Raw genomic sequence first — 23,212 nt, 5'->3', positions numbered from 1 at the left:
CCTTCCTTCCTTCCTTCCTTCCTTCCTTCCTTCCTTCCTTGCTGGCCTACCTTCTTTCTTTCTTTCTTTCTTTCTTTCTTTCTTTCTTTCTTTCTTTCTTTCTTTCTTTCTTTCTTTCTTTCTTTCTTCTTTTTACAAAAGAAATCCTAGAAATCTCCCTGCCTTTGTAAGCACAAATGCTAAGCTTAGCTGGGTAACATTCAACCCTGATATCACCACTCCCAAAATTCCTGGTAATTCTTTATTACCTGAGCTCCAAATATTGATTTAATTTTTCCTTTCCCTTTACTGACCTACTGCAGCTGCCACTTTTCTTTCGAGTCCGTAAAGCCCCTCAAATAATTCATATTGCAACCATATATTTTCATAGTTGAGAAATTCTGTTTATATTCTTTCTTCCTTTCTTTTTTTCTTTCCTTTTTTAATTAATTAATTTATATTTTTACACTCCATATTTTATCCCCACCCCCCACCCTGTCCAACCTCCAACTGTTCCATATCCCATACCTCTTGCCCACTCCCTGTCTCCAGGTAGACGTCCCCATACCCCTTCCACCTGACCTCTAAAATCCCTGGGGCCTCCCGTCTCTTGAGGGTTAGGTGCATCATCTCTGAACAAACACAGACCCTGCAGTCCTCTACTGTATGTGTGTTGGGGGCCTCATATCAGCTGGTGGAGGGTGCCTGTTAGGTGTTCCAGTGTTTGAGAGATCTCAGGGGTCCAGATTAATTGAGACTGCTGGTCCTCCTACAGGATCACCCTTCTTCTCAGCTTCTTTCAGCCTTCCCTAATTCAACAACAGGGTCAACTGCTTCTGTCCATTGGTTGGGTAGAAAGATCTGCATCTGACTCTTTCAGCTGCTTGTTGGGTCTTCTGGATTTCAGTCATGCTAGGTCCCTTTGTAGCATTCCATAGCCTCAGTAATAGTGTCATGCCTTAGGATCTCCCCTTGAGCTGGATCCCACTTTGGGCCTGTCACTGGACCTTCTTTTCCTCAGGCTCCTCTCCATTTCCATCCCTGTAATTCTTTCAGACAGGAACAATTGTGGGTCAGAGTTGTGACTGAGGGATGACAAGAGTAAAGAATGAGAAAAGAACATGTAAAAATCAACACAAACCTGTTATAATGATGAAGGACTAGAGATAAACTACATTTATGAAAAATAATAGTTTTTTCTCAACAATCATGAGACTTACCAATTTAACATAAAGTAGAAAAATATTTTGGTAGAATGCAAATGCTTGGTTTCCCAGGAGTCTAGATAAACCTGACAAATGATAACAGCCAAAATGTAGGTGAAGGCATTCATCAATAAAACAAGGAATAAAGTCTGTATTAAAATAGCATGAATTTTGCCAAGGTTCCAACATTTTAGGACTTTATAGATTTGAACATTATATCCCAGGATGCAGTAAATTAAATCTATGTGCTCTCCATGCTTTCTCTAGGATTAGGGTCCTCACAGTCTAAAGCAAACTGTCATTTCACTCAAAGACAGTAATTCATTCATGGTCTGAGAGCTCAAATTGTATGTTTGTATTTACAAAAGCAGGAACCATATTCATAATATATTTATACGTATTATATGTATTATATATTAATAGTGTTCAGCTTGATTTTCTAATAAGTTAAAATCTCAAAGTCACAGTTATTTACTATGTAAAACAATTTTTAATTAGATATTTTCCTTATTTACACTTCAAATGCTATCTCCAAAGTCCCCTATACCCTTTCCCTGCCCTATTCCCAACCCATCCACTCCTGCTTCCTGACCCTGCCATTCCCCTGTACTGGGGCATATAATCTTTGCAAGACCAAGGGCCTCTCCTCCCATTGATGGCCGACTAGGCCATCCTCTGCTACATACAGTTTCTAAAGAAATTTGGTTTAGGAAACAAAAGCAATAGGCACCTTTGACTTTTAGGAAAAAACTACTTTTTTCCCCCATGGAATCCAAAAGCTTTGTAGTGTTATTAAGTAATGGGTACTACATTCAGGATCATGTCAGCCTTTTCTGTTAATAATTACTCTTAGCCAAAGTAACTAAGTGACTACAATCTTAGGGTACGTTGCTGCCCAAGGTGGGATAGGGATTGTAGCAACATAGACGTCATGTGCCTTGCTGATATACTAACTCACAGTGATATAGCCTAATATTTCATCCTCAAGTCACAGGGGGTATATTTATTTTTAAATTAGTGTCTTTTCCTCAGTGTAGGCACTTTTCTTACCATGACTGTAGAATATAAAAACGAGAAACCTAAGGTGTATTAATGTAAACTTAAATTGTGCCTTGCAATTGGGGTCTATAGTGTTTCTTATTTTGGAATTTAGGAAAATTAGGTTGTATGTTCTGATGGTTTGAATACAGTTGTCTCCTATGGATTCATGTATTTGAATACTTTGCCATACGGACTGGTACTATTATAAGGAATGGTCTTATTGGAAGCAGTGTGTCACTGTTTACATAGGCTTTGGGGTCTCCTATGCTGTCTGGCTGCCTGCAGAGGAATAGTCTCCTTTTGGCTTCCTGAAGAACTCTCAGCTCCGTCTCCAGCACAGTCTGCCATGCTCCCCACCATGATGACAGTAGATTAAACCTCTGAAACTGTAAGCTACCCCAACATAAATGTTTTCTTTTACAAGAGTTACGTAGGTCGTGGTGTGTCTTCACAGAAATAAAACCCAAACCGAGCCATATGTATTCACTCAGCGCAATTAATCATGTGTGCATGCATGGTACTACTTACAACTTCCCTAAAATCAGAGAAACAATTAACACATTTTTTTAAAAAGTATGTGTGAATATAATATAAACAAAGGACAAAATCTCCTGATAGCAAAAGTGAAACCAATCAAGGCTGACTTCTGAGGGGCACATCAGAAACCTATAACCTGAACCATGTTTTGCTTTTACCACATAGCTTAGGAGAAGCAAGGACTCAATTTTCCAACCTGTACAACACTGTTAATTATTGATTGTGTTGATTCTGGACAATGACTTAGACTGGAATTTATCCCATGATAAATTTTCAGTGCATATCTAACTCGCTGGTGGGAGTAAGGTAGGTTTTGGAAAGGGCCTTTCATTTAGCTCCTTTGTTTTAACTAAATATGTATATGTAAAACTACTGGGAATTCTTGAAGACAGAAGAATGTTTTAGGAATATATTTTTCTTCATATTCATACTTATTGGGCATAGTGAGTAATAGCATGCTCTTCATTTTTCTCTTTCAGTCTATGCCAACATTATTTTTTAACCTTTCATAAAACTGTTTATATGAAATTCAAAGTCCACTTACTGGTGACAGGGAGTGTTGAGCAAAAATGTTTTGCTATGTCATTGATAGTTCTTGGATTTTCATTAGTCTCCATTTTTTCAAGTGTGGGAAACTGTCTGGTTTCTTCCGTGTTCTCTTAGTACAAAGACAAATAATCTGTCCTTTGGTTCCTGACAGATCACTTAGTCACAATTATCTTGCTTTAGATTAAGTATTTCTGTTGTGTTGAAACATGCCCTTCCACATTATAAACACAATTTACTTTTTTTCTCCTTCATTTGGGAAGTGTTTTGTTAATAGTCATAATACAGTCCCATAAAGATTTTAATTTCTATGATATTTTACTTTAAAGTTTTAGAAGGAATTTTGATTCTGTACATATATTTTTTTTCCTAAAGAACCACATTCTAATTTCTACCTACTAAAATCTACACATTAGATTTTATGGAAGCCTTCTCGAAATCATAAAATGGTCATATATACACATGTTTATGATTGTGGGTAAGATGATTTTCTCTGTTTATTTCTAAACTTTGCTATTTTAGGTTATGTTTCTTATATTATCACCAGACTATCATTTTTATTGTAGTGAACACTTATAAGAGAAATACTTTCTCATAATTTCTTCTATCTTTGATTTTCTTTGCATTTCATGATTTTTCCTTGTGATATTTCCAAAGCAATATTTAAAATTATATTCACATAAAAGTGTTTTCAGTTTTAGTGTTTCAAAGAATTGCTGAATGTACTACTTTTTCAGACAGTAAAATAAACCTATTGCCTTATAGTAGATTTTAGTTTTTAAGACTGGTTATTAAATTATACTTGTCTTTTATTCATTTTTTTGTTTATGCTCATTTAAAATTTGGTCTTCATCAGTTTCATTTACCTATATAATTTATAACAATCCATGTATAGGACCCTCTTGCCTATAAACCTTTTTTTTCACATTTATGTCTAATTGTTTTGTTTTGTGATCCTCTGAGTTCAATCACGGAAGTGTGTGTGACCATGGGTTTGAGGACATTTACTAGAACCAGATGGGGTCATCAGAAAACGCAAAACTAAAGATAATGGCAGTTCCCTTATATCTACTAGTAGTCATTAGGTAGAAAAGAGAGAGTCTCCAATAGCACCTCCTTAATCTATGACTTATTGTTGACAGGGCTAGTTTTGTTATAGCCCAGTGATGTAATACATTTGTGATCACCTCATGGTTGCAAGGTGTGTGTCCTGTCCAGAAGATGATAATTTTTGCTATTATTTTTATATTCTAGCATTTACATTCTTGACAACTTCACTTCTGTATGTTCCCTCAATTGTAGCCAGGGCAGTATAAATGGGTTGTTTAGGGCTAATCATTCAGCTGCCATTGTTTTTCAACATCTCAAGCAGGCATAATTCTCTGGATTTACTGCTATTCATGCTATTCATATAAAATACTCCTCTAGCCAAGGCTGAGAATAGCTATTATCTTTGGGTATTAAGAAGTATTTAGAAGGCAGTTTGGTGATATACCAATCTAACTAAAGGACACTAAGAGGGTTTTTTCCCTTTGTACTTATTTATGCCTGGGTATGATTGTTAATTGAGGTTATATGAACAGTCGTGGATTATTTCCTGCGAATTAGATTCTAATCTTCAGCAGGGACAATTGATTACCTCAAAGCAGTTGGTTACCTCAAAGATGGCTGGGCCAGGTTACATGCCTACCCAGTTCATAAGGGCTCTTGGTAGTCCTACTCCATCTGCCACCACAGTGAGGAGTGAACAGGTGATGGAGAGAGAGCATAGTGATGGAATAGTGGAGAAGAGTTTGCACTGTGGAGAGGAGAATCTGGTTACATGTCAGTAGTGATGGATGAGAGAGGGCTGAGGTCAATGGTGAATCATGTCTTTGCCCAATGAGTTTGATGATATGTCACACACATTCCAGAGCTTAAGAAATGTAGGCTCAGTCCCAAACAAGCTGCCCAGATGTGGGGTCACCCTAGATCTTGGCAATCACAGAGGCCTGGGGTAAGAAATGACCCACATTTAGACTAGATATCTCTAAAAGGCCACTGTGTCTTGTGATGCTGCTGAGAGAATTGTGTGGGTCAATGACTCCTCGATGGGGCAAAGGCTCTATTTAATGCCTGAGAACCTTGTTGTCATTGATGACTTGTGGATGTGCCATGACTTGAGTTTGTGTTTATGTCTGCCACCAAGGAGCATGCTGGTATGAGTTACCTGTGCTGCCACCTGATACATTAGTGGTGATCAGGTGTGGACTGCTGTTAAGGGCCATGTCTGGATCCAGGAACTTAATATTGCCATGTCTGTTTTGATGGCTATAGCCAGAGCTACTGCCAAAGGCCATGATTGGCCATGGTCCGTGCTGCAGCTTGAAGCCATGATGCTATTAGTGACCCCAGCTGCATTGGAGGGATTTATCCAGTTCCACAGCCCTCCTGTAAGCAGAGCAACTAAGCTACTTTCATGCTCATACCCATGAGATCAGAAGTATACTTGAAAAAGAGGGACATAGAAGACTTCGGTGAAAAACCTACCTACATTCCCATACACCTCCACTCATCTCCTACCTCACTACACACACACACACACACACACACACACACACACACACACACACTGTTCTCGACATTATCTTCCAAGCTCCTACACAACATCTGACAGAGCTCTTAAAAGCAAATGGATCTTCTAGCCCAAAGTTCCAAAGTCCTTCCATAGTCCTCCCCAAAACATGGTCAGGTTGCCACAGGAATACCCCACTATGTTGGTACTAATTTGTCTTAGTCAGGGTTTCTATTCCTGCACAAACATCATGACCAAGAAGCATTTGGGGAGGAAAGGGCTTATTCAGTTTACATTTCCACATTGCTGGTCATCGCTGAAGAAGTCAGGACTGGAACTCAAGCAGGTCAGNNAGCAGGAGGTGATACAGAGGCCATAGAGGGATGTTCTTTACTGGCTTGCTTCCACTTACTTGCTCAGCCTGCTCTCTTATAGAACCCAAGTCTATCAGCCCAGAGATGGCACCACCCACAAGGGGACCTCCCTGCTTGATCACTAATTGAGAAAATGCCTTAGAGCTGGATCTTGTGGAGGCATTTCCCCAACTGAAGCTGCTTTCTCTGTGATAATTCCAGCTGTGTCAAGTTGACACAAAACTAGCCAGTACAGTCTGCAACACCAATCTCTAGTCTCTCAGACAAGCTTCAGATTGGCCCTCCTGTGGGACATGCCACTGTGGCTGCATGGCCCCAGTCACTGTTTAGGGAAGTTTATGTGGAAACAGCCACTACCTTGTCATTCCTCTTACATGAGGATAACATAAATGAATGGAACTGTCCCCCCACCCCCACCCCCGGAGCAAGGTAAAAATGGTTGGGGAGATGACAGAGAAGAACTGAAAAGTGTTTGTGTTGGGGTATATGATGTGAAATCCCCCAAATCATTAAAAATGTTATGTTGGGACCAAAAAAGCAGTCATGCCACTGTTGCATGGATAAGAACATCCTATCAGTATAGTTTTATAGTCTTTAGGATAAAAAGATATTGGGTAAGTAAAGTGTTGATTTTATTTTCACTTGTAGCATGAATATCTCAGTCTTCTTTTTGACATATTGAAAACTAGCCAGCAAGGAGGCCATGTCCTATCCAGTTCTAGGATGCTTTGATAGATGTTGTAACTGGTGTGTGGTATATCCAGAAATAGGATTTTGTCCTCTACTGATTTGGGGAAGCCAAAAGGACTGACTGTGGTGGTTGGAAACTGTATGGTCTCCACAGACTCATATGTTTGAATGCTTAGCCCTGAAGAGAAAGGCTTTACTAGGATGTGTGGCCTTGTTGGAATAGGTGAGGTCTTGTTAGAGAAAATGTGTTACTGTGGAGATGGATCTTGAAGTCATATATATATATGACTTCAGATATATGTATATATATATATATATATATATATATATATATGAATATATATATCTGATGATATATATATATATATATATATATATATATATATATATCGATATATAGTCAAGTGATACCCAATGTTGATACAATGTTACACAGTCTTTTCCTTCTGCCTTCAGACCAAGACGTAGAACTCTCAGCTCCTTCTCTGTTACCATGTCTGCCTAGATTCTGCCAGGCTTTGCACCATAATAATAATTGATTGACCTTCTAAACTTGTAAAATACCTCCAATTAAATGTTTCTCAGAAGTGTTCCCTTGGTCATGGGGTATCATCCCTGCAAAAGACCAGCCTGAGAAAGTAGTGTTTCAGAGCAGTGAAAGGAAACAACTTGAAGTCAAATTGTGGGCAGGAGCTGGCAACCTATGTTTGGCTGAGATAGCATTCCACCTGCTCTATCTCCCTCCCTACCCCTGCCTCTCTCTCCCTCTGTGTGTTTTTCTTTCTTCTAGACAACTTTTTTTTTGCTATCCTAAAGCTCTCTGATTGAGACAGACAGTTTCCTATTGAGACAGCTCTTCTGCTAATAAAAATTCTAAAAGCAGGGCCAGGCATGGTGGCACATGCCTCTAATCCCAGCACTCAGGAGGCAGAGGCAGGCAGATTTCTGATTTCGAGGTCAGCCTGGTCTACAAAGTGAGTTCCAGGACATCCAGGGCAATACAGAGAAACCCTATCACGAAAAATCAAAAAAAAAAAAAACAAAAACTTAATTGAGAACCCTACATTCCTCTGGCCCCAGAGGCAGGGGCAGGCGGATTTCTGAGTTCGAGGCCAGCCTGGTCTACAAAGTGAGTTCCAGGACAGCCAGGGCTATACAGAGAAACCCTGTCACGAAAAATCAAAAAAAAAAAAAAAAGTTATATGTATGGCTGCTATGAATGGCTGCTATGTATGTATGTATGTATGTGTGCCTGTGCACCACATGCATGCCTGGTGCTTGTGAAAGCCAGAGGAGGGCACTGGAATCCCTGGAACTGGAGTTNAAAAAAAAAAAAAAAAAAAAAAAAAAAAAAAAAAAAAATCTAAAAGCTCTCTGGATAGCACATTGGGTTTTCTGATGAAAGCTAAAAATCCTATTAGAAAAATTCTCAAATTAATTCTTGGGTTTTCTGCTCAAAGTCAGAAGGCCAGAAAGGATTCTAGAAGAGCTATGTTTTCTCTTTAGACAGCCTTCTCCTGATAGCTGCTAGAAAATATTCTAAAAGAGGTATGCCAGATCTTTAAGGAATTCTTGGGATTTCTGAGTCTAAAAGAGCTATAAAAAAATGCTAAAAGAGCTATGTTTGATCTCCATAGTTTTTCTGATTTAAAAAATTCTTAAAGCTGTTATCACTCTCCAGAGATCTCCATATAGCACAGCTCTCACTAGAGAAAAATTTTAAAGAACTGCTACCACTTTCTACTATCTCATCTCATGAGGGTCAAAAGCCCAGTTTTATATTTATGTATCAATTCAGTTATTTATTTCAGGTTGGCTTTTTGCTTGTAATATGAATCAGCATCTTGTGACCCCAGGCCCTTAATTTGTAGGAGACAGCAAGCACATATTTTCTTTTAACATTACAAAAAGAATTCAAAGATCTGTTTGACTCTGTTAAACACAGAAAATAAGCACAGGTCCCACAATTGGGTGGGACCCCATCCTGAAATTACCATTTCTACCATACCTTAATCTATCCCAGAAGACCCTGAACTGAGGAATTTGTCTGTCATTGTAAGCATAGCAAAAAAAACTTATATGTGTGGGATCACCTTCAATCTCTACTCCCTAAATCTCTTTGTCTCCTTCCTTAGTATCTTTCTGATAAGTTTGCTCATAGTGTAGTTATTTCTTTTCCTTTAGATTCATGAGCCCTTCATATAGTTCATACTGAATTGTTATTTTTTGCATTGTTGAGAAATTATATATTTTTGAATCCTTGTTTTTAGAGTTTGTTCCATAGCCTTAAGGTCCTGAAGGTCCCAGCATTTACCATTTTACTGAGACATTAGCCACACCTTTATCTCATAGACACAAGATTTTACTGATTACCATGTGTAGGGGCCTCCCAGCTCTCTGTCGCCACTGGACCACCTGCGGTTATATTCTTCAGATCAGCCAATCCTACCTTACCATTTATACTAATCACTGTCCTTCAAAGCCCAGTCCCCTGCAGGCACTAAAATCCACTGGCGGTAACCTTCAGATCCACCAGAGCTTCTCTACCATCTCTGTGTCTCCACCACCTACTGAGAAGACTGTTTGATGTCCCAGAAGACTTTGGACCAGCCTACAGACATTCACCTGTGTCCTGATCTTTGGACCCACCTATGGACATTCGCCTGTGCCTTCAAAGCCTGGGGATTGGGACTGTGGGTTTTTTCCACACTATATAAACTGAGTTCCATCATTGGGCCACGATCAAAATATTTTTGTCCTGGCCTCATATTCCTTTCGCAGTCTATTCCCCCTCAGGACAGCCCTGCCCTTCAGGAGGAACCTAGAGTGGGTGTTTCTGCTGGCGGAAACACCCAACCATGGAATTGTTAACATTAACAGGGAGAACACGTCTTGAAGGAGGAACATAGAATATATTCATTATTATACAAACAAGCCTTATATGCCCACAGTAGCCATGGCCACTTGTGGAGGCCCATGCCTGCTAGTCCTGTCTCAGGGTCAGGAAACATAGCATTTTGTACCCACCTAGGTCATGCCAGAGCTGGCACTTCACAGCAATTCTTAAGCTAATTAAGAAAAAAGTAGGTGGCAGGAATTGGAGTATTGCGATAGGCCTGACTGTGCTTTGGTAGGAGGAGTATGGATTTGGAGACTTTGAATTAGAAAAAATACTTTAAGTGGATCTTAGCGGTCCATGCTGGTAGAAATGTGGTGCTGAGGGTGATTTCAACTACATAGCACAAGAGGTTTCAGAGGAGACAAGTTTTACTATATTGCCTAGCCATCATTTGTGTGATAGTTTGGTGAAGAATATGGCTGCTTTTAGGCCTGTCAGAAGAGTCTGCCTCAATCTTAGGTAAAGAGATATAGATTAATTGCATTAGCAAGGAAATTTCAAAAGATCCTAGCATGGATTCTTTCCTGTGGTTACTCTTATGAATAATGTTTTAATGAAAGGCAGAAAACTAAACATGGGGGGTGGGGTGGAGAATATATGGTTCAAGAATTAAAGGGGAACCAAGAAGTAGAATGAAGCTAAATCCTGTGTTTAAGAAAATAAACAGATTAAAGATACTAAATGGAAGTAAGGAAGTGGTAACTTGGGAGCAATATCCCACCCAGTTAAATTTCCATCTTTTGAAACGGAATTAAAGAAAAGCTTATATCCAAGTATGGATATAAGACTCCTTTAAGGAGTCTCTAGTCTAGCACTCAGGAGACAGAAGAATGTAGATCTTTCAGTTTAAGGTCATTGTGGTCTACAGATAAAGTTCTAGGATAGCCAAGCTTAGGCACTGAAGAAAACCTTTTGAAAACAAAAAGCTGGTGAAGATATAATAGAACAAGAAGGTCATGCTCCAGCCCAGGCAAGCAGCAGAACTTGGCACCTTTACCCATGTGGTTCTGGCTTTCAAATCAAGAACAGAAGAAACTGGCTATGGAATTTCCCTCCCAGACTAAGAATGTGTTAGGGGTGTCTTTGCATGGAGGTCCAGAGAGGCCATTAAGGGAAAGGAGACACTGAATCTCCCTCCACAACTGAGGAAATATTCAGAGGCCAGGTGTGGTAAGAGTGGCCCTGAATGTGGGTCTAAAGGGGCTATTATGTGAAGTTCTAAAGGTCAAACCTAGAATGCCTTAGAGCCTTGGTTACCTGGTGCTAACTGGATGTGGCACCAATCCAAAAGAAAGAATTGTGTTGCAGCCAACAAAGCTGGAAAGAGTTGGAGAACTGGAAAGAGTTGGTTTGAGTAAGTAGGGCTTCTATATACTCCTATTTTTTAATGTGTGGCCAATGAAGAGTGATACTATAAGAAGGTATGGCTTTGTTGGAGTAGGTATGGTTTTGTTCAAGAAAGTGTCCTTATGGAGGCAGAATTGAAGTGACATATATGATTAAGGTCTGCCCAGACTTTACAATCTATCACACATTCTTATTCTCCTGCCTTCAGATCAAGATGTAAAACTCTCATCTTTTTCTCCAGCATCATGTCTGCCTTGATTCTGCCATCTTTGCCATCATGATGATAATGGATTGAACCTTCAATAAATGCTTTCCTTTACAAGAGTCACCTTGGTAATAGTATTGCTTCACAGCAATGAAAATCCTAAGACATTAACCACATTCTATATTGTTTCTAGAATGTTTAGCTCCTCCATTAAACCTCTAAGGAGGTATTATATATTCTCTTCTGAGAATAATAAGTACATAATTTTGGTTTGTTTGATCTTTTGTATGTACATTGATATTGCAGAGTTTGAGTTCAATTACTTATCTTTATTCCTGTTTTCTTAGAATGTACTTTTCTCTGCTGTGATGGATGATGACAAAGAGTAATACAAAGAGGAACTATGGATACAGAGGTATGTGAGTTGGCGTGATTGATTTGGCAGGAAAGTCTAGCTTTCTAAGTTAGTTGCACCAAAGAAAGATTCTATATCTAGCAAGATGCTTTCTCTGAGCATTCTTGCTGAGTCTTGGATCACAGTCAGTCAGAGAAGTCTAATTTTCATAGCTACAAATCAACAAAGATAATTTTTTGGAAAGGAATTAATTAAAGGTTTTAGTGTATGGATTCAAAGCACAGAATTAATCTCTAAGCTTCTCAGAGTGTGTGAAATGCATAATATCAGTAATTATATAAGTCAAGAGCCGCAACAAGCTTATAAAGAAGGTATGTCAAAAAATACCTTTTATACTTACATTTCCTCCTGTCTGCTCTTCAATATCTAATGCTTAAAAAAGATAAATTACCTAATAGAAGAATTTAAAATAAATAATATTATTCATATCAATATTTTAATTTTCCATATATATATATATATATATATATATATATATATATACACACATACATATAAGTATGTGTGTTTGATCTATTGAATTTTAATTTGTTCTATTTCTCAATCACTGAGAGCATTAGAACAAAATTGTACAGAAGTTCAGATAGAAATACAGGGAGGATGTTCTAATAAAGTTTGGTATCAGGGACATATTCTAATCTTAATTAAAATACTGGACACAAGAATAGTAGTTATTTTTCTTTTATTCCTCTACATTTTCAATAGCAAGAACAACATTTCTTATCCATTGCATTAAATTAATCTTAAGCATATTTTTAACTAGTGGGCTAGGTTTGTGTTTTGGTAAAAATTAGAGAGTTATCTCTTGGTATTCAGAGGAATTAATGCAAAAACCCCGTTGATGCCAAAATCCATGGCTAGTTGAGTGCCTTATATAAAGTAGATTATTATGTGTATAAACCTTCTCTATGTTTCTTTTGTCAGGTATCTCTAGACTACATATAATATGAAATGCATATAACAACTATACAAATAGTTGCTAATATTTACTCTTTAGGATACAGTGAACAAAATGTCTACTTATGTCAAGTACATTTTTTTTAATACTTTCGACCATTGGTTTAGATAGCAAGTAAACATAAGCAAGGCAGGGGGCACCATGTGCTTTACAGTGTATCACAGGTTGTCTAGCATGTTTGTGTGTGTGTGTGTGTGTGTGTGTGTGTGTGTGTGTATGTGTGTTATAATTGAGACAATAACTATTCAGTTTAGTTTTCGTCTGTAAAAAATTTGCATTTTTATTATGAAAGAAAATCAAAATAGAAATTTCCTACTATATTGAAAACCTTAAAAGAATCTTGTTATCCTATGGTCCTCATTCTGATATAGACCTACTAGAAAAAAATTAGTCAATCCATTAGATGTGTTCAATAAGGTCTAAAACATCAGGCAAAGGTTAGTGCTTTCTAATTATGATCATTAGCATCTCAATTTCTGTATTTTGTTCTCTTCTGGGTATTTGAAACTCTATTCTACTGACACAAAAATGCTTTGGGAATTGACTTGGGACTGCCTGAGGAACATTCACTACATTCAATAGAAACATCAATTTGATGATGTCTATATTAATGTAAAAATATTTGAATAGCAAAACAATTTGGTGTTTTGTCATATTTAAGAGACACTCTCAGATTAGGTCAGAACATGGCATATGCTATTTTCAAGTTTCAGGTAGATTTTCCTCACTTAACACCAATATTTAAAAGTTATGGCATTTGTACAATCGAATTAAAATTGTAGGTCCAAACGGACTTAATAAAGAATTTTCTATTATTTCTAGGTCTACTGTTATTATCCTTGTCATATTAAGAGAGGAGCTATTAATAACATTGCTTCCCTTTTCACCAGTAATAAGAGACTTTAAAATTTGTGATTTTCATTTTAAATAAAATTGAAAATCAATGCATGTAGTGCATTTTTCCCCAATTACCCATGGGCTTAAAAATAACCTCTAAGTGATGTACTCAGGATGTTCAATTAAGAATTCTTCCAAAGAAGTGGATTGAGTATCAGCAATCAGAATGTCTTAGTGGAGAAAAAGCATTCACTATATTTATTAAGCTTAGTAAAATAGACCCTTGGGAAGCAAAAGATGCCTTTGGTTAATCTCAAAGCCTTAGCATTTTATCTCACAATTCACTCTCCCTCTCCAGATGTGAATTCAAAGGAAGGCATTCTTTCTTCATTACTTACTTTAATAATGCTTTACAATATCCGCAGTAAAGTTCATTGTTTATATTAATGGCTACAATAGAAGTTTTCACATTGCGCCATGAACAATTTCTAGTATTTTTAGGCTTTCTGAGGTTATGTGCAAATCTTTCAGTATCCTGCAAGTTCTAACAATTTAAAATTTGGAGTTTTCATTCCTTATTAAATCTGAGAAACCAGTAGGAAAGAAGAAGGACCTGGAAGGATTGTTAATGTTTTATTTCTATCTGAACAACATGAACTTAGATGTCACAGGATTGTTATTCCAAGTAAAAGTAGTCTACTTTTGTGAAGATCAACATTTCATATTTTTCCATACCAATGAGCATTTATTTATATAGTACTTTTCAAGTTTCTCATCATTTCCCTCATTTGCTTAAAGTTAAAAAAAATTACTAGTAACTGGAAATAGGACACAGAGATCCAGGAAATGTAATTTGGCAATAAATGCTGTTTTCGAAGTACACTGCACGGTTTGTGGATAAATATTTCTTTAATGTGTGTAATTACTGGATCAGCAGAATAAATGTGGTCATGTCCTTGTAATTAATACATTGTCAAAAGTTCATTTAAGAATAATAATTTTACTGGGAAAGTGCTGTCTATGTGTTTCCTGCAATAATTTGTTAAATTAAGTGCAATAAATATAAAAGTATGCTTAAAAATCTCTTTTGAACCTCCTTTTCACTACATCTTTAAAAAAAGCTTTTAAGTCTCCCTCACACACATGCTCCTATACTCCAGTCCATTTTCATTCAACAAAGTGTCACAATAGACTTTTCTATCAATGACAATTCTCCAAAAAACCATTATATTTTAAAATCAATTCTAGCTTACATTGACAAATATTTATTCATGAATTATGAAAACTGACATCTGGCCTTGGCCATAATATTAGGCACCGCTAAGTCAGGCCTATAGCTTCTGTAATGAGTTGAGCATTTACTTGTAGAAGGAAGTCATTACCACACAGAATTTTAGGGATGCTCAATGTGACCCCTTATTTTATAGTTTTGTCATGCTGCTCCAAGCTCTGGAAGCTGTTGATGGAAGGCTGCTCAGACTCTGATCACAGAAACAGCCTGGACACATGATGAATTGAAAGTGCTTTCTTTATGGTCATTTGGCCAAAAGGCTAGGATATCAGAGTTTATAGTATTTGACATTGCTACCTGTGTCAAACCTGTAGCTGAAAGTTCGCTAAGTAAAATGCAAAAAGAAAAAAAAAAAAAAGAATACTCAGGATGGTCAAGAGTGTAGTATAGTGACCAGAAGATGCTCCGTAAAGTGGGCTGGGCTAGCAAAGGCCTTTAACTTTTCACTCAACTGTTGGATGATAGGAAAAAGACAAAACCAACCAAGTAGCAACAGATTAAAACAGGAGTAAAACAGGTGACATAAGGAATGGAACACTGGTATGCCAATAAGCATAGGCTATTTATATCATAAACATGGTAGTATCTCCATGTCCTCTGGGTTTTCAGATTTCTGGTCATAATAAGCATTTATAACAGTTCTAGGTAAATATTACAGTGTGTGTGTGTGTGTGTGTGTGTGTGTGTGTCTGTTGTGCATCTCTCTGTTTGAATCTCAATCAATTTTTCTATTGATTTCAAATAAGCCTTTATTGTTAACCTGCCCACAGAAAATTGACTCAGCTTTGAGTAGGTGGCTAGTTTGCAGATAAATTAGACTTTCTGTTTCCACAGGACATTCTGTCCTACAGTAGATTAATTTCTCTCTTTTGTTCTTTCAAAGTGATTCCAGGTCAGATTTACTCTACTATGTACTAAAACACAGCTGAAAAAATCAATTATTTAAGATCTATTTGAATCTTCTGAGGAAAAAATATTAAAATTTCATATTAAATATTTGCTTACTTTGATTACAAATGTATAAACCTCTACTCTCTTCATAATATGCTGTCTTTTATTCAATTTCTGCTTCCTTTACCTTTTCTAGCTGGGCTCTTTTGAAAAGCATCCTTCCCCTCTTATTTGGCATTTTCATAGAATTACTCAACTATTGTAGTCTCTGCTTTCCTCATAGTGAAGACTGATGGACAGTGCTGAAAGATTTGCAAACATTTTTAGGAAATTGCCTAACCAACAGTTAGTGTCCTCTAGTATAAATTATGTTCTCACCTAACTGCAAAAATACCAGTTAATCCATTTTCTATTGCTATAACCAGCCACCTGTGGCTGTGTACTTACTAAGTAGGAGAATGCATTAAGATCATGAAAAATGTAACTCCTGATACCGACAGTGTAGCCTCTGATGAGGCCTGATATTTGATAGCATGATAACGGGAGCATAGATGAGAAGGATTAAAACAAAATCAGAGAGGAAGCCTGAGCAAGTTTCTGGAAGTAGTTTGCGCCTTAGAACAATAAAGAGAAGAGTCCAAATAACGTAAGACTCCATGCTATCCTTGTTTTCTCCTCTCTTAAGACAAACACTGTTGTAGCTAATGGCTGATGATATATTTAAACCTTACCAGTCAAACACTAAATATCTTGTGCCTTTTTGCCTTCAGATCTTATTGAGGTAACCCTAGGAAGCACATGGAAGGGAACTAGGAAAGTCCATCCAATATTTTGAGGAAACTTAAATCATGACATACAAAACCATACTGTGTGCAGTAAGTACATACAGAGTGTTAATAACCATGAGTTAATGGAACACTATCCCTGTATATGAATTTATAGAGAATAGATTATTTAGAATTCAGAAGCTAACTTGCAAAGATGTTTTGAGAAGTTAAGTAAGGGGTTGCAACCTTTGCTATGAGCAAAGAGTGGCTGTTTTAAATTAAGTGCATTATGGAGACAAACTTCAAGGCCACCAAACTAACATTAAGCTTCTTTCTTTGCATGGGTGCCTGGTCCTGCTTGTTCCTCTGTTCCTGTTTTTGTCTAAAGACATGCCTTTGCATATATGGTCATATCATTCTAAATGTAAGGATTTTAACACGAACAGATTGATGTTGCCTCTGATTTTCCTTCAGTTTGGTCTCCAATGACCTTTTTCTAAGGTCAATTCATGCTGGATTGATCATTAGAAGTTTATGGATGTTTCTTCCTTGGAAAGAAGAAGTAGAAGTATAGATTGTGTTGTATTAATTTGGGTGCAGTACATTATAGTTGAAGATCGCACAGTGACATCTGGGACCTTGCCAAACAGCATCCAGAATGTGACATACATCAAGCCATATATCAGATGAACAATGGATTGATCATCTTTCAGTGAGTGTTTTGACTTTTCTTGTAGCTGTGACGTACAATCTGACAGAAGCAACCTTTCAGGGTTTAAGATGGTACTGTTGATCCTTGTAGGAAAGGTACAATGGTGTACATGACAACAGTAGCATACGTATATCTAGGACTCTTTGGATTCTGGCTCATTAGAAAGCAGAAAGATGAAACTGGAAACAGGAGTGATAATCAAAACTGATACTCGATGGACTGAATCTGCCAGCTGAGCCTGGTTATTCTTTAAATCTGTATGTAGTCTCAAATATACTTAATGAGATCTAGAATCAGCAGGGAGACAGACCTCTTAGCATATCTGATAGGGTTAATATTGATTAGGTTATCTGAGATACAAAGACCATCACACCATTGGGGAAGTAGGGATGGGGACCATTCATTGGACTGAGATCCAGGAAAATAAAAGAAAAGCAAAAGTGAGCTCCTCACAGCTTTCATTTGTGTTTTCTTTCTACCTACAGACATAAAGTGGCCACAGGTAAAGCTTCTGCCAATGTTACTCACTTTCCATGACATATTTAACACTTGAACTAGGAACCAAAATGAAAACCTTCCTTAAACCTCTTTTATCAGCATTAAGTTAGTAAAGCAACAAGAAAGTTACTAGGACAAAAATTTGGGAGCAAATAGGAAGGCCACAGCTCTGCCAAAGCTGAAGATGTTCTTCCTTTGGTCTCTGGAACAAGCTCACTGGAAGAATGTGGAACGTTCTTGCTAATAAATTTCAAATACTGGAAGCAGAGCCTCATGCGTGATTTTTGAAAAATCTTAGAAGAAAAGAAGCCTGAGAGAAAAGTCCTTAGATGCATGACCGATGAGATCTCTGAGGGGAAAGAGGTTATGTGCTACAGTTGCAAGAAAGAGTAGCTACCTAAATCTAAGATGTCTAGCTATTTCATCATGAGCCCTTGATGCTGGAAATGGAATTGCTAGACATTGCATTTGAACTTCTGGATTTTTTTGTTTGTTTGTTAAATTACTCCTTCCACATCAATTGTCCCAACTTAGAAGAAGAATGTTTATTTTGTGCATTGGTTGGAAACTTTGATGGTTTAATTGTAATCAGAAAGGAAAGATTAAAAAAAAAAAAGAAATGAAAGATTATAGATGCGGGATGGACATAGATAACATTTTAAATGTTGGAGTTATTATAGACTATAGGGACCTCTTAAGTTGGATTATATTTTGACAACATGAGAAGATTATGACGCCATGGGTTCAAGGCATTGAATGTTATGACTAAATGATGACAAATGTTTGTTGTCAAGTAGACAAGAGCTGGGTTTGTAATGAGTATTTTCAATTATCATCTTCATGAAAGATAGAATCATCGAGGTGACAAACCTCTGTACATATTTTCAGGAGAGTGCCTTTTTCAGGCCAGTTGAGGTAGGACACCCCATTCACTGTATGTTGCAATGTTCCCTGGCCTGAAGGCCTGAAACATAGAAACTAGAGAAAGAGGGCTCTGCCGAAGCATCCATTTCTCTTCTTCTTGACTACAGACACAAGGCAACCAGATGATTTAAACTCCTTAGCTTTCCCACCATGACAAATTACACCCTTGAACTGGGAGCCCAAATAAACCCCTCCTTCCTTATATTGCTCTGTCAGGGTATTTTATTGCTTTAACAGGAAAACTAACTAACACAATCCTACATCGCCAAAGGTTTCACATCTCTAAAAAACAGTTCCCAGCTGTTCAACATTTCAAACTGCTCAAGCACATGAGTGTTGGGAGGCTTTTTCACATTCAAATTGTAAGAGTAACCATGCAAAGATTTTTTAAAAAATGATCTTTTTCATTAGAAATTTCAATTTAAGTGGTCAACCCATTTTTATCTGCCAACTTTTAGTATTGGACAATTCTGTGTTTAATTACTGCCAGCAATACTGATGCAGGAAGCCTTATTTTAGCTTCTCCCAATTAAACAAGACCACTCCAGCAGTGCAGTTCCAGAGGTTAAAACAGAAAAGGACTATGGTCTATGGTGCCTGCCACTGGAAACAAACAGTAAGTATGAGGGAGAAACAAGATTCAGTATTTCCTGTAGCAGAAGCGCATCTGCAGAAGACTTTCCTTGTCTTCACGGGTTTAATAATAGGAAAAACAAAATAATAAAACCAGGTGTTAGCAATGCTTTGTCCTTGAAAACAGTCTCTAAAATGTACATGCTATAATATCCTTCAAAAAGAGAAAATTATGATTCGGGGAATAACATTTCTAAATTACCAATTATAAATTAAAGGCCCAGTATTCTAGAGTAAATATTCATTCATCAGTTCACTATATTAAAAATCAGAATCATTAAAAAACTGTGACCGTATGAAGAGATTATCAAAGAAAATATAATCCTAAAATATAGGGGGGGTGTTTTAAAGATTTCATTTGTTTATCATATGATATTGAGAATGATATTTGAGTGCCCTAGTTTTGAATGAATGTTTGCATTTGCATAATATTGCATGTTTCTTTGTAAAGAGTGGCAATGATATAAAATCCAAGGCTTAACATGTTAGCATAAGAATTATTTAGAAATTTGTAAGGCCAGGTTGTACTGTACTTGGTCTTTCTTCAAAGTGAGTTCTGAGACAAACCGGAGATATGCTTTCTAAGTCAGGGACCAGCATCCTTCTACTGTGGCAATTCGTCCCATTTTCTTTTTGCCATTATGACTTGCAGTAGAGGATTGCATCTTTTTCTTGCTTCAGTGGAATCAGTAGGAATGTTGTCAGGATTAAATGTGATAATTACTGCATTATAACTCATAGAACAGCTTGTGAATAAAACCCCAGGAAGGACGGAATAATATTACTATTATTATCAGTGTTATCATTAACCCAAAATGTAAATAACATAATTCAATAAAGATAAACAAGCACAATAGGTAGTTTGTGAGAATCACAATTTCAAACATTGTAAAATTATTTTGAAAGCCTGCAAAACATGTTTTAATAATATTTGAGAAGAAAGAGCAGTACATTATATGCCTCTCATTGTACAGCATTTTGGGAGAATTGTCTAGTAGTTTTTTTTTCCCCCTAGAACTTAAATTCTTTTTAATCTGAGAAAAAAATTCTAAGTCAGTTGTCAAACATATGGACTCTGGGGAAAATTTTATTTTCAGGTTAAAGATATAAAGACACCTTATCATATTATGTCATTACTGTCAAACTATTAAAATATAATTATATTGCTTAAAGTTGTATTTGTTATCATCCCAATAATCATGTCTTCATAACAGAGTCAGGCATATATTAAAAACTTGCTTGATATCATTAGTAGAATATGAATTATTAGAGAGAAGCATTCACAATAAGTTCAGCTGAACATGTGAAATAGAGGAAAATATCATTCATTTCAAATAAGATACAATTAAGTCACTATAGAAGACAAACTAGGTAGATGGTTCTGACATTTCTGTTTTATCACCTGAATATTTGCACTAAACTCTGAACCTTGAACATCATGGCATTTCTCATTGGGGTTGTGGCTGATAACAAAATGCTGTTGTGCTATAACTGGGATTCAAAGCACATAGACTGAGATCATGAGTACATATTTCCTCCTAGAGTTAATATTTTACTTTTCCAAGTAAAAGATGCCTTGAAGGGTCACCATTCTCCAACACGTTTGAAGTGGTGCTCTTTACTCGTTCTCAAACATTGTCAGCACAAGAACAAATGCTTAGCTAAGGCTCACATCTATCACTCCAGTTGGTACATATGGTAATTTTCTCTAAATTGGCTCCTTTGCTCAGGCTACTGTATCATCCTGAGATATTAAGTTTTTAAATTGGCTCTTCCCACCTCTTTTAACGTTAGATGGCTGATTGCTGTCACATAATTTAATGATCTAGTCCAATCTATACAATGACAGTGTAACATGGGCAAGATAATTGTGGATGGATTGCATGCCATTAATCAGTTGCCTTTTTTGTTCTTACATGTCCCCTTGCTTATCATTCAAGGAAGAAAATTGTCTTTTGACAGGGTCCCAATGCACTGTCTTACTGTCCAATAACAGCAAAGCTGAGTTTTTCAAATAGTAAATGAACATGTTCTAAGGAAGGTGGAAGTTAATTAAATAACATGTTTATATGAATTGCCTTGAGAAATTGGAAGTTTATCCGTATTCATAGAAAATCAGCTGTTGAAGCATTGTATATATTAAATGATTAAAAATAAGCAGATGTTCTCATTACAGATGAACAGACTGATTCAAGGGACTGTCCTGCATTGTGAAGAGGATAACACACAAAAGAACATTCTAACACTTGATAGGCTTCCTTCATGCCATTGACTTTAGAGAACAATGGCCAATTTGGCACATAATTTTTTTTCTTTTTTTTTAATTTATTATTATTTTCTTTATTTACATTTCAAATGCTATCCCAAAAGTTCCCTATACCCCACCCCCGCCCCCTGCTCCCCTACCCACCCACTCCCACTACTTGGCCCTGGCCTTCCCCTGTGCTGGGTCATATAAAGTTTACAAGACCAAGGGGCCTCTCATCCTAATGATGGCTGAATACGCCATCTTCTGCTACATGGCACATAATGTTATAAGGATAGTCCCTTCACTTAAGGTTATCTGCCATTCTGGAATGATGTATGCACCTTTAACCATTGTAACCTCCATAGCCTAGGTCAATCCTGAGTGTTTCTTCAACTAAACCAATACCTTTTTTTTTTCTTTCTTTCTTTCTCTTTTTTAGGTTAATTCAACTCTGTAAATAAGGTCTTCTTATTGGTGGACTTATCTAAAAGAAAACCTCTTCAAAGAGAGGCCACACAGTGAATGAAATAGCACATTTGATGTATTTATAACTGTGTCAAAGGAACTGTTACTAATATGAGTGTAAAGAGCCTACTTATGCTCAATATGCAAATTATAGTCATGATTGCTTTAAATTTAATATACTTTTTGGGGGGGTTGGGGAAACCAAGATCTATTTTAAAGTTATATTTTAAAATACTGTGTTCACATACCTACAATTTATATAAAATATGCTCTTAAGTGCCCTATCTCATGGGTTTACTCTCTTTCCTTTAAGCTTCATGGTTTGGATTTTCAAATTTAAAATTTTAGTAGACTATTCCTCCAATATATCTTGATACAGCAGTCAAAATAAAGATGGGATTTTTCTTTTTTTCTTTTGATATTACAACAGATATAGAGTTTATTCTCTACTCTTGTCTTTTGTCAATGTATGTTGTATATTATGGATTAAAATAAAATATGAGAATAAGTATGAGTCAAGAATGTATGTTTCTTAAGTACAGAGTGATGGCTCAGCTATTAAAAGTAATGGCTGTTCTTCTAAGACTTGGGTTCAATTCCTTAACTTACATGGATGATCAAAAGCATCTATACTTCCAATTCTATGGAAGGTGATGTACTCCAATTGCTTTCATAGACAGCAGACAAGTGGTGATGCACATATATACTTATATATGTACAGGCAAAGGACACACACACATATATATATATATATATATATATATATATATATATATACACTAAAAATAAAATAACTAAATATCAAAAGTATGTTGATAATAAATTGAAGGTAAGATATCATGATTGATAATAGACACAGGCTGCTTAACATTTACAAAAACAAGATTAAAAACAGAGAAAGAGAACTATGAAGTTATCTCAATGTTAAAATTATATGTGGATGATAATTCATCTTAGAAAATAACCAAATCTTTCAATATCTTACTTAGCTTTTGTTCTGTTTAAACAAAAGCAATATTTTAGACAGAAATGATCAATAAAAACTGATCAAATTATTTCTTCTAGTTGTCTTTCTGTTGTCATAAAAATATTTGCCTTTTCCTAATTCTATTGCCTTCTCTTAAACACCTCTATTCTCCCATTGGCTATAAGATGGCACTTCTTGATGAAAAGCATATGCTTTCATTTGTTTTGCC

This window comes from Mus pahari, chromosome 3 (genome assembly GCF_900095145.1).
Source record: "Mus pahari chromosome 3, PAHARI_EIJ_v1.1, whole genome shotgun sequence".
In the NCBI taxonomy this organism is placed as follows: Eukaryota; Metazoa; Chordata; class Mammalia; order Rodentia; family Muridae; genus Mus; species Mus pahari.
Note: the sequence above shows the minus strand (reverse complement) of the source record.